Source organism: Panthera leo, chromosome B2, assembly GCF_018350215.1.
Source record: "Panthera leo isolate Ple1 chromosome B2, P.leo_Ple1_pat1.1, whole genome shotgun sequence".
Taxonomy (NCBI): Eukaryota; Metazoa; Chordata; class Mammalia; order Carnivora; family Felidae; genus Panthera; species Panthera leo.
In genome coordinates, this window is record NC_056683.1 from 127,537,460 (window position 1) to 127,551,453 (window position 13,994).

Sequence of the window (13,994 nt, forward strand, 5' to 3'; positions counted from 1 at the left end):
ATTTCAGGGAGCTTCCCTACTCTCCTCCAGGGGCCCTGACCTACGCCAGGTCAGGGTAAACAAAACAAGGCATCTTATCACTCTTTAGTAAATGGAACAATAGTGCCAGAGGTCTTGGCATAGTGATGTACCAGAAAAGCTTCAAGAGGCCAAGTAGACATATGTCTGAAGACATACGTCTATTTTAGGTAGAGTATTTCAGGAAGGATCAGTTTCTGTCACCCCTTCCAGATACACACAGGACCTGAAAGTACTCACTCTTCCAGCTCCATCAAAGGGGAAACCAGATGGAATTCCCAATTCTTAGCTCAAACGTAGAGAAAGAAGTGAACTACTGGGGACAAGACAGAAAAGGGAATATGGCCAGAGAAAGACAATGAACACTCTCATGCCCATACGAATTTATCAATTTGGACCAGGCTCTGGAATCCAAAATAGGATTTTCAACTAGTAAGAATACGGCTAAAGAATTTCACAGATACTTTATTGTTATTATTATTGTTGCAGTTGTTGTTACCATAGAGACAGACTCTAAACATGCCTCTCGTCACACCTCCCATGAGATCAATGCCTGCCTCTAATATTCAGAAAACGGGGTGGGGGGGGGGTCACAATGAATGTCAGCCAGAGCAGACCACGCCCACTACACCATGTCCAGGGGATTGAGGGCGAAAGAGCAAAGCTGTATACATCGAAGGACCCAACCGTCATCTTTCTCTTCTTTGAATTCTCAGCATGTCCCTTTTGTGTCTGTCCTGCTTTTGGATTAGAATTTGACTGTAGGCTGTGGACTGTTGTAAAATAAGAACTATCCAGTGAAAAACAACAGAGTCGTGGCAAAAGTGCGAGATGCCTGAAGCTTTACTTTTCTCATTTAATCCTAAAAACAATGCCACATATTATTATTTTTATTACTGTTATTTTGCAAATGAACCATCAGGCTCAGAGAAGTTAAGTGAATTGTAACATGTCACCTTGGTCAATAAGTGGGAAAAACAGAATCTATCCCTAAATCTATCCAATGCCAGAGACTATATATTTTGCACTATGTATCATTGTCATGTTAATTTAAGGGGCTCTGTGAAATTGCTTTATGTGTCTACAGTTGCATAAGTGCTGTGAGGGCCACGAATGAGTCACTATTTTGTGTACTTGGTTAAGTAGCTCTGATCTGTGGGCTTACATGTTAGCCAGACTTGTTTCACTCACAGCAGGCATTCAGCCTTCTGAGGAGGGAATTCTAAGTGTTTATCTCTTCTGATGCTATGAAGATTGTTTCCTGAGGAAAATATTCTTTGATCCCTTCTTTTCTAGGACCTGCTGTTATTTCTTTGGGTATGGAAGTAAAGTATATGGGTCAAAAGATGCCCTTTGGAGGCAGACAAGATTTGGGTTCAAAAGCTGGTCCCATCACTTTCTAGCTATGTGATTTCAACCTAAATTTTCTCATCTGCACAGTGGGGATAATGCTAATATCTATTCATGGAGTAACTGAGAATTAATGAAATAATGTACTTAAAATCATAGCACAGTGTTCCGTAGTAATCCAGGCAGCTGAGCGAATCTACTTGGAACAGTAGGCATACCTTGGAACAGAACTAGGCATACCTAGGTCAAGACGTTATTATTTAACTTTCATTGCCAAGGGCACTCATTCTGACTCTTTTTAAAAACTGCTTCCTACTCATTTTTTCTGCCTAAAAGGTCATAATTTCTCTGTAGATGGTTCTATTTCTTCTGGAAAAAATAATTTCTTCATAAATAACAGCCCTGTAATGATTTGGTGCTATTCTAATCTTAGCCATGCAGAAAACGCATGTTTGCAGACAGTGATGATAACTCTCCATCTCAATTTTCCATGGTGAAGTTTGTTGTTCCTTTTCTTCTTCAGCCAGGCCACCAAAACAGAAAAGCTCTTAGCTATGTGAGTGGATCAAATATGTGTCAGACATCTCTAAAAAGCATGCTTGTCTAAGAAAACATGGCTCCCTCTTCAATGCCAAGACATGGGAAGAGCTCAATTGTTCATCAGGAAAGTGTTCAGGGTAACATTTTTAACCAGCCACATCCTTCTTTTCTAAATATTTTGGTAAGCTCAAGTGGATTTGTATGAATTTCACTTAATTCAGAGATTTTCCAATTATAAATTGCAAAGTCGATCCCCAAAGATGCCTTTCTTGGGTGGGAACTGAGACCCAGACATCAGTATTTCCATGTGATATACAAAAATCTGGGGAAATGAGAAGGTGGCTGCCAGATGTTAAGAAAGTCAGCCTGATGTGGGAGGAAAATAGATCAAAGGGCTGCCTGCAACTAGTTTGCTCCAAAAGGCCAGAGGAATCCCTTTTAAGTAGCTTCTGATTCATGTATGCTATATTCTAATGGCCAAGTCCTTCCTCAGCTCTTCAGGTGTCAGGATGAAGTCCATAATGCACATACCTAACAGAGATTTTATTGACTCCCCTTGTACTCCCAGCAGGCTTCTCACAAAGAGAAGAGGAAGGCATATATCCTGCCTTAGGAGCTTATATTTCAGTTGAGTAGACTTGAAATGACTCTTCCCTAAGACAAACTTGCAAGGCTTGTTTTGACTTAATATCAAGTCAAATGCATTTAGACTCCTAGAAGATGAAGTGTGGCCATGAGACAGAAGTGGGAGGGTTACTTGGATTTAAAGTCAAGAGATCTGGACTTTTAGGTCAAGTTTGTCTCAAACTTTCTAGATCACCTAGGGCAATCACTTTATGTATTCTAGCCTTTGATTTCTTTGCTAATAAAGCCCTGAATAAATAATCTTTAAATCTCTTTCAGTAATCTATTTCTACAATTCCAAGTGCAAATTATATAATTCCAGGCAACAATACTGTATGTAGGAACCTCTAAGCACTGTGCATCCTGTCCCCTGGAATGGTAGACTGAGGGATGAATGAGTCATAGATCCTACGGACAAGGGCTTACTTTCTATTGGGCAAACTTGATGTGCATCCAGTGTGGACCTGTGGCTGTAGAACAAAGAGGGCTACATGTTCTAACAGAGGCCCAAGAAAAGTAAGACAAGAGTGTCTGGATATATTCATTGATTTTATGTCTTTTACTTTCTCAGGAACTGGAAAAAAGCCAAAAGGTCATTCATACCAGATTGATAACTTCTCCCTGATATGAACCTCTGTTACTATTTCAATCTATATAGAGATCTCTCTCTCTCTCTCTCTCTCTCTCTCTCTCTTTCTCTCTCTCTCTCTCTCACACACACACACACACACACACACACACACACATCACATCACATTGTACATCATGGGCAAGATGTGTTTAAATCGTGTTTTGTTTTGTTTTTATATTAACCAATGTTCTAGCTGCACAGGGGAAAATGGTACCTTCATCAGGGTTCTTCAGTTGCAAGCAGAGTAAACAGACTCCGGACAATTTAAGTAAAAGGGAATTTATTGTAAGTTGCTGAGTGAGATCACAGAATTAAAGAAGTATAAGACCCAGGGTAAGAAAGTTCAAGAAGCAGTTAGCTCCAGGGGTCCTTGTGGCCATAAAAACCCTATTGCTTTTATCAGTGAACCACCCAAACTAGAAGGTGTAAGCTCCAACAATCTTTTCTGACTTTAGGCTCAAGAGTCAAAATCCTTAGAAGACAAAAGCTCATTAGCATAGCTAAGGCTTTCTGCTAACCTTTTGGCAAGTCAGGGAGGGCACACTGTTTTGTGACAGCTCCAAGACTGCAAACGATGAAAGGCTATGGGAACTTCGGAGATGTAAATATCCAAGGAAAAAAAAGAGTGAATGGGTGCTGAGGAGTGGACACCAACATCCATCCACTGTAGTAAGCAATTTGAAGAAAGCCTGAATTTTTCTTTAATGACCAATCACCCTTGAAGTTTTCCTTTGCCAATGCAAAATGAATAAAACTTGTAGAGATTTTAGAAGAGAATTTTATTCTAGCCCAAATTAGGATAGCTGCTCAGGAAACACAGTCTTCACAAGGAAGAAAGTGCTCTGGGGAATGAACAGTTTTTACAGGACTATATACCTTTTTACATCTTGTAAAAGCTCAAAAGATTATAGATTATCATACGGGCAGGAACCACAAGATTTAAGGAAAGGCATGCAGGGAGTGGGAATATTGATTTCCTTTAGGCTACTCATTTACAAACAGGTGCACAATGTATGCTTGGTGGTCATAAATCAGGCTTATGGTTTAAACAAAGTTTATGTGCAGTCATGTTGACTTAGAAAGAAATCTAAAATGGCCACCCTTATGCCTCAGGCCTTTAGAGAGCTTTTTGTCTCATCACCTTAAAGACCGAGGTTTGATTACTTTTTTCATTTATTTTTAAAATTAACGTTATTTTTAATATACCTGTGATTTTTTTTTCAGATTTTTTTGGTGGGTAAATGGATGTTCCAGAAATATATACCATGTTTATTCTTGGCTGTCAGTAACCCCTAACACATCCTGTGAAGCTCCTGAGAACAATTATGGTTATCTAGGGAAAAGGAAATGTTAAGAGCTGATGCTGGTGTCAGAGAATCTACATTTGAATCTTCATTATCTACTTGGTGTACAACTTTAGATAAATCATTTGACTTCTTTGAGTCTCTGATTTTTAAAGTATAAAGTGCAAATAATCCCCGACTAATGTGTAACGAATATAAAATGCATAGAACAGTTCCTGGTAGCTACAACATGTTAGTTATATTGTAGTTGTTACTGCATCAATCGATGATAGGTCAAAGGAGAGAGGTAAAATGTGTATTTTACTTTCTAAGGAACTGGAAGAAGTCAAAAGACCTCTCAGGCAAGACTGATAATATCTTTCCCCTGTTTTAAAATGTTCCATAAAATGCGGGTTTCATCATTCTCTATTCTTCTTAGAATGTGCCATCTAGCCAGGTATATCTCATATTTCCTACTTATATCAACTGCAATACTTTTTGATGATAGTGTCTTTGCCTAGAAGTATGTTTCCTTCCCCCCGACCCTTTTCACATTTATCCCATTCATACATCCAGATGAGTCACATCTTTCACTTCTTTTCAGCTTTCCAAAGAAGCTGGCCATCTGCTAAGTGCATTCATGGGATGTCAGTCACGAACAATTGAATTCCACAGAAAGGAAGAAATGGGGAAAGAATCATATCTGAGGAGTCAGAGAACTCAATGTTGTTCTGGGCTTTTTCTTTTCTAAAGTGAATCAAACTTGAATATGTATCCAACTGTTTTAGCTCAGAATGTTCATGGAACAGAGATCAGAGTGGTTCCAGAGATGGTCATTACTTGTCATTCATGTTCTGTTTCAGAAACCTCAGGACCTCCATGAACCACCCCCCACATAACTTTTCAGTATGTTATGGGCAATTTGAGAAGCTGCCTCTTCAGTAGCTCTGGGATCATTTATACCTTTCTCTTTTTTTTTCTTAGTTAGGAGCTTCTGAGGCAGCAGAAGTCAGAGCTCTGGCTCCTTACTCTAACTCAGCACTAAACATAAATAATCAATCACAGAAAAACAAAAAAGTCAACAGGTCATCAGGGGTTTCACATCTTTGTATCCAGGCAGAATTCTCCTGGGATGATGATTTATACCCATATCAGCATTCTTATTTTTTAAAAAACAAGTTCCTTATTCCCCTTTTATCAGTAATTTATTTTTCACTGATTTACTGATTTAGCTCGATGACATTTCATGCTTTTTTCTATCACCTGTTGTTGTTATTTACCTTTTAAGCCAAACGACTAAAAACTTCGTTCTAAGACAACATTAAATTTACTTTATAGGATATTTAGAAATATATATATATATATGATATTTAGAAATATATATATATAGGATATTTAGAAATATATATATATATATTTATTTATTTATTTATTTATTTTGAGAAAGAGAGAGCATGAACAGGCGGGGAGCAGAAAAAAGGGAAAGAGAGAGAATCCCAAGCATGCTCCACACTGTCAGCATAGAGCCCCATGTGGGGCTCGAACTCATAACCGTAAGATCATGACCTGAGCTGAAACCAAGAGTTGGACGCTCAACCGACTGAGCCACCCACGCACCCCTTTACATTTTCTGTAGAAGCTCCCTGCCCAACCTGGGTCTTTACATACTTTTATCTCTAAGTATATACATCGTGTTTCCTACAAGAAACAAGATGCTTTTCAGTTTGCTCTGGTTTCCATTGTGACCACTGACTTGTACCGACCACCCACCAGATCCTTGTTTTTCATGCATAAAAAATTTTAAAACCACATGTTTCAGCGAACATTTCTGGTAGAAACTCCTACCTCAAGGGAGGGAAATTAGGTATTCTTTTGATTTATTAATTAGCCATTAGGCAAACGCATTTACGGGAATGCAGAGAAACACATGCTGCTATGACGTCCAGGTGGCTAAAGAAAAGTTTCCTGCAAACAGAATAAAAGGAAACAAAAGGAAACCTCATAGAAACCACATTTAGGGAAGTTCCAGAGGGCATATCTTTATTAGCCTCAAGTACAGAGACAGTATACAAATTTCTAGTGGAATTCTAGGCACTTATCAAAATATTCCCTTCACTCAACCCATGGGATATTTTAAGGAGGAATTTAATAACGACTTGGCCGTGAACAACTGCGGGGCATAGCTACCAAGTTAACATTCAGGTTTGTCAACACTTTAAAAAGCAAGTGTCCGTGATGTGCATTTCTGTATACCTGGGAGGTACGTAAATGGTTTCTGTTTTGTTTTGTTTTGTTTTGACCTTGTAGTGCTCCAGACGCAATCCAAGCAAAAGCCTTTACAGTCTTTTTTTTTTTTTTTCACATCCTCTTATAAACTATTCGGGTTCTGTATGGACATGGGCATGCTGTATAATAATAAGGTGCTGTTTTCTTTTGATCTTTTTCAGGATGACCCCCCCCCCCAAATGTCACATTCCAGTTGCCATTGTGATATTTTTCTGACTCACACTAGAATGTAGCTGCAGGTTGTGAGCCACTTAAAATTGGTAGACAGAACTGATTTCCCAGGTGCTGGCAAAAGCCTTCTCCTAAAAATTACCTTTGCTAATATTATCAATTTTTGAAATTTTACCATTAGATATTTATCAGTTTTGTTCCCTATGTGTTAAACTATAAGTACCCAGGGAAGAAGGCAGCTGTAACACTTCTGGTTTTAGCACTTACTTATGGTTCTCTCAACTTTCTAGTTGGTGGTGGATTTTTTTTTTTTTAATGTTTATTATTTTTGAGAGAGAGACAGAGAGACAGAGAGACAGAGACCAAGCAGGGAAGGGGCAGAGAGAGAAGGAGGCACAGAATCAGAGGCAGGCTCCAGGCTCTGAGCTATCAGCACAGAGCCCGACGCGGGGCTCGAACCCACAGACCGCGAGATCATGACCTGAGCCGTAGTCGGCCGCTCAACCGACTGAGCCACCCAGGTGCCCCGGTGGTGGATTTTGATGAAGGGAGAGAGAGAAACAGAAAGACCATGAGGTACCCTGGATCAGAGGCATGGGGGAGATGGTATAAGATAAAGAAGGAAAAAAGGGGAGGCTTTATAAAAGGGAGATTAGTATGAATGTTCACTTTTTTTTAAGAGCTCATTTAATGCCACTTTCTCCCTGAAGTCTTTCTCGTGTGATCCAGTCAGAAGCAAAATGGTGCCTCTCTCCTATCAAATCCAGGAGGATTCAGCAACCAATGTCATGATATTCACACGTACTCCCTTGCACTGCAGTCATTTTTGCAAATGTTTAATCTCCTGATTCGTGAACACATGTATTTTGTAAATCTCTCTCCTTCTTTTCCCTCCACCCCCTGCTTCTAATTCATAAGAGAGTTGGCCTAAACCTGGAGCAAGTCATTTTCACAGTGTTTAATTCTGAAGTCAAGAGACGAGGAGAGAGAACAAAGTGTTCTCTTTCATGAGAACAAAGGATGCTTCCCTGAACTATGACTTTAGAGAACCCTGTCAACACAGTCTGCCTTTGGCTATAAGAAAAGCATGCTCTACACCAGAAAACAGCCTGGCTTAAGTAAATGCTCTATATGACTAGATTATGTGCCATGTGAGTAATAACAGTAATATTCATGTTGACATAGGTCTTTATCCTCACTGCAATATAGCAATTCTGTGATGATGTCTGGGGTTTGTTAATTCCTCTCTCTCTTTTTACATTTTCTGTTTCAATAAAGAATGAGTCATCTGAAGCTTAGACAAGTTAAATGACTTGTTTAAAAAGCAGAAAGTTCTCATGTCTGCAAAGCATACTATACCCAGAAAGGGAGAGTCGGATCACTTTAATATCATAAGTGTCTTATTGAACCTTTTTTTTTTTTGCCTACGCTTCTTCCTCTATCTCATTTTATAATGACCATCTTTCTGTTTATCCAGATACAAGCTCAGAACCATTTTGTCTCTTTCTTTGTCCCCAGAAAGCAAGAACCCTCTCTTCTGTTTAAGGTCTGTTTCCTCGCCCAAACTACTGAAATATGCACACACTAATATCTTAACTTTCCCACCCATTATCTACATTTGTCAGACTATTCTTAAAGTTTTGAATATTTTGCAACCTGCTTCAACTATCCATTGATAGATGTGGGATAAAATGCACATTCTACTTAGCAAAATCTTCAAAATATGGCCTCTTATTCCCCATCTCACGAGTTGATTCCCTTACTTCACGTTGAGTCATCCAGGAAAAGAAGAATGTATCTCGGTCTTTACCAAAACAGGTCCGTGCTGTTCTAATTCTGTGCTCCTTCTCACGCTTTTCTCAGCCTCATTTCTGTATCTAAAACTTATTGACCTTCTTCCATATCCTGAGGTCTGTTGTAAGTAGTGTTTATACATTATCTATCACTTATTTCTCACAACAATCCGATGACCTGAGTTTTCTTCTCCCCATTTTAGAGTTGGTACACAGAGTTTTAGTAAGCTTCCAGAGTTATAATGCAGGCAGAATGTGAATCTGCCTCTACCTGACTTTAAAGTGATGCTCTTCGTGTTTCTTCCTTTCATTTGGAATTTTTCCAACTTACATACTTCATCTCAAATGCAAATATTTTGTTCCCCTTCTTACACTCTTTGTGTCGCATTGTATTTAATTGGCTGATGTCATTAAGGATTTTTGCAGCTGAACTTCTGAGGAATATTTGTAGGGTTTTTTGTCTTGTAATTTTTTTTTCTTTCTGATTTTTCTGACAGAGGAATAATGCAAGTTGGTACATATCCCCCTTTTCCATTTTCTGATAGCATTTGTGTAGGATTAATATTATTTCTTTTATGTTTGGTAGGATTTATCAGCCACTCCATCTGGGCTTGGAATTTTTTTGTAAAAAGCATTTTAATTATGAATTCAGTATTTTAATTGGCACTGGGACATTCAGATTTTCTGTTCCTTCTTGGAGTCAGATTTTAGTAGTTTCTTTTGAGGAAGTTATCCATTTAATCTAAGTATTAATTTATTGGCATACAGTTTTTCATATATGATCCTTTTAATATCTATGGAAAACTCTCTTTCATCTCTTTCATTCCTGATATTGATAATTTGTGTCTTTTTTTATTGATCAGGTGAGCTAGGGTTTTACCAATTTAATCAAAATTTTTAAAAAGCCACCTTTTTGTTTCACATATTTTCCCTATTGATTTACTCCTATTTCATTAATTTCCACTCTTTTTTTGTTTCATTCATTCTATTTAGATAGGGTTGTATATTAGCTTTTTAAGTTAAAATTTTATATCATTGATTCTAGATCTTTCTTCTTTTCTAAGGTAAGCATGGGTTGCTACAAATTTCCCTTTGGCCCTGCCTTATTTTCATTCTACAATTTTGCTATTATGTGTGTTCACTAGCATTCATCTCAAAATATTTTCTACTTCCCCTTTTGATTTAGTTTTTGGCTAATTTGTTAATTTGGTTTCTAAAAACTTATTTACTTTCCAAATTATTTAATTTCATAACATTTTGGCAAATTTCCACATATGTTTATGTTTGAATTCAAGTTTCCTTTTGTTATTAAATAATACACTTTGTACAATTTCAATCTTTTAAATTTATTGGCAGTTGTTGTATGGCCTATGGTCTGTATTGGCAAATACTCCATATATGTTTAAAAAGATTGTAGATCTTCTTGGTTTATGTGGTGTCTTCTGTGTGTGTCAACTAGTTGGTTGAGAGTGTCATTCAAGTCTTCTATATTCTTCCTGATTTTTCTATCTATTGAATACTGAGAGAGGAATATGAAAATGTTCTACTATGGTTTTAAATTTATTTCCTCTATTTCTCCTTTTATTTCTGCCAGTTTTGGGAGATCTGTTATTAGATGTATGTACATTTACAATTGTTGAATTGACTCTTTCAACTTCATAAAATGTTTCACTTTTTTTGCAGTCACATTCCTTGGCTAGAAGTTTATTTTGTCTTATATCAATATAGCAACTCCAGTTTTCTTATGCTTGCTGTTTGCATGCACATTATTTTCTATCTTTTTTCTCTCAGCCTATTTGCATCTTTGTATTTAAGGGTGCCTCTTTTAGGCCACGTGGCATAGAGTCCTGCCTTTTCAATCCAGTTTCACATTCTCTGTCTTTTATTTTGTGTATTTGGTCAATTCACATTTAATAAAATTATGTCTATTATGGACTTTAAGTCTGCCACTTTGTTGTTATTTTTATTTGTTTCATTTCTGTTTTGTTCCTCTACTCCTCCTTTCCCTGCTTCTCTCTGTGTTGAGCAAATATTTTGCATCCTGTATTTACTTTTTAACATATATCTTGCCAATTTGTTAGTGGTGGCTCTAGGGATTATAAATGCTACTTTTATTTTTTAATTTTTTTTTTTTCACTTAAGACAGGGAATACTTTATTCAAATCCATGAGAGAAATGTAGAGCTTGGATCTATAATGAAGCGTTGTGTTTTAATGCATAGGTCAGAAATTGTATATTAGAGAATACACTGCTACATACAAATTAACTGATCAGAGCACAACTTTTCAATATTCAAAACAGAATAAGCTTCCCTGTAAAAGCAGCACTTTTGTGACATTTTTAACTTTAGTATTCCTCTCCTTCCTCTTCACCCTCTCCTTCAACAGAATCCACACCAACCTCCTCATAATCCTTCTCAAGGGCAGCCATGTCCTCTCGGGCCTCAGAAAACTCTCCTTCCTCCATGCCCTCACCCACATGCCAGTGAACAAAGGCACGCTTGGCATACATCTGGTCAAGCTGGTGGTCCAGGCGAACCCAGGCCTCAGCAATGGCTGTGGTGTTGCTTAGCACACACACAGCTCTCTGTACTCTGGCCAGGTCTCCATAGGTACCACAGTGGGAGGCTAGTAATTAATGCCAACTTTCAAGCCAGTGGGGCACCAGTCCACAAACTGGATGGTATGCTTGGTCTTGATGGTGGCAATGGCAGCATTGACATCTTTGGGAACCACGTCACCATGGTACAACAGGCAGGAAGCCATGTATCTACCATGGCGAGGGTCACATTTAACCGTCTGGTTGGCTGACTCAAAGCATCCATTGGTGATCTCTGCTACAGAAAGCTGTTCATGGTAGGCTTTCTCAGCATAAATGACAGGGGCATACGTGGCCAGAGGGAAGTGGATGGGGGATAGGGCACAGGTTGGTCTGGAATTCTGTCAGATCAACATTCAGGGCTCCATCAAATCTGAGGGAAGCAGTGATGGAAGACATAATTTGACGAATCAACCTATTGAGGTTAGTGTAGGTTGAGCGTTCAATATCAAGATTTCTACCACAGATGTCATAGATGGCCTCATTGTCTACCATGAAGGCATAATCAGAGTGCTCCAGGGTGGTGTGGGTACTGAGGATGGAGTTGTAGGGCTCAACTACAGCAGTGGAAACCTGGGGAGCTGGGTAAATGGAGAACTCCAGTTGGGCTTCTTGCCATAATTGACAAAGAGACATTCCATCAGCAGGGAGGTGAACCTGGAACCAGTTCCCCCTCCAAAGCTATGGAAAACCAAGAAGCCCTGAAGACCCATGCTCTAGGCGGCCAGTTTCCGAATTCGATTCAAGACAAGGTCAATGATCTCCTTGCCGATGGTATAGTGCCCTTGGGCATAATTATTGGCAGAATCTTCCTTGCCGGTGATGAGCTGCTCAGGGTGGAAGAGCTGGCAAGGTGCCAGTGCGAACTTCATCAATGACTGTGGGTTCCAGGTCTACAAACACTGCCCTGGGCACATGCTTGCCAGCACCCGTCTCACTGAAGAAGGTGTTGAAAGAGTCATCTCCTCCCCCAATGGTGTTGTCACTTGGCATCTGGCCATCGGGCTGGATGCCACGTTCCAGGCTATAGAGCTCCCAGCAGGTGTTGCTGATCTGAACACCAGCCTGGCCAATGTGGATAGAGATGCATTCACACAAGGTTGTTGCTTTGCGGCTGCCGAGAAGATGGCAGAGAGGAGGTGGAGAGGTTGTTGCTTCTTACAACGCGACTCTTAGGCGGTGGATGTAAGAGAACCTCTACTTTTATTTATTTAAAAACCATTTTTTAATGTTTATTTATTTTTGAGAGAGAGGGAGAGAATGTGAGGGGCAGGGAGGGGCAGAGGGAGAGGGAGACCTAGAATCCGGAGCACACTCCAGGCTCCAAGCTGTCAGCACAGAGACCCACGTGGGGCTCAAACTCACGGACCGTGAGATCATGACCTGAGCCTAAGTTGGACACTTAATGTATGGAGCCACCCAGGTGCCCCTATAACATGCTTATCGAAATTTACCTATTCCACAATGAATGACTTCTAGTTGAATATAGGAAACTTCCAACAATATGGTTCTGTCTACCTCTCCCTTCTTTGCATTGTTTTCATCTATATATACCATAATTTCAACAATATAGTAATATACATTTGGTTTTAACTATGCACATATTTTTTTTAAAGAAGCCAATAAAAAAGCAAAAAATACATATATTTATATGAACTCACAGGTCACGTACTTATCCTTTCCAGTGCTCTTTATTTCTCCTGGTATATCTGAAATACCATCTGCTGCAATTTTCCTCTGCTCTGGAAAACTTCCCATTTTAAATAACGCAGTTCTGCTAGCATTAATTTCTCTCTATTTTAATTGAAAAATGTCTTAATTATAGCTTTAATTTTGAAGGATAATTTCTCCATGAATAATTTTGAATAATTTTTTTCTTTCACTACTTTTAAAATGTCATCCCAATATCTAGCCTCCATTGTTTCTGATGAAAGGTTGAATATTAATCATACTGTTATCTCTATGTAATATGTCATTTTTCTCTTACTGCTTTCAAACTTTCTATTATTTTTGACTTTCGTTAGTCTGAATTTGATGTGGCTGGATATGACTTTCTCTTTTTTTATTCCAGTTAGGTTTCACAGAGCTTCTTGGACTTGTTAATTTATGTTTTTTTAAACATAAAATTTTTAAACATAAAATTTAAAAAATTTTAAAACATTTTTTCTTTAAATGTGTTTTTTTCTCCAGCCAATTTCTTTTAGTCCTTTCCTTCTGGGTCTCTGATTACATGTGTGCTGTATCAATTGATAGTGTCACAAGCTTTTTTCATTTTCTTCAATATTTTCTTCTTTTCTATTTGTCAGACAAGATAAATTTTCAAATACATGGGTTTTTTTCTCTTGCATCATCTGAAATCTGCAGTTGAGTTTATTGCTAGTTTTTAAATTTCAGTTATTATACTTCTTAGATTTGGATTTTTCAGTTTCCTAAAAGTTTCCATTTCTTTTTTGGCATCCCTACATATTTACTCATTAATATGATTTTTTTTAATTATTTGAACAGATTTCCCTTAATTATTTGAATATATGTACAGTAGTATTGTGAAGTTTATAACTATTAAATTCAACCCCTGGGGCCACTTTAAATTAGTGTCTATCTATATCTTTGTTCCTTGATTTTTCTATATAACGCTTAGAATTTTTTTTTAATGTTTATTTATTTTTGAAACAGAGGGAGGCAGAGCATGAGCGGAGGAGG

General features: G+C 38.2%; 1 pseudogene; it reads right to left on the minus strand.

The window, feature by feature from the left end:
* Positions 1–11,028: 11,028 nt before the first annotated feature.
* Positions 11,029–12,302, minus strand: LOC122220443 (annotated as a pseudogene).
* Positions 12,303–13,994: the final 1,692 nt, after the last annotated feature.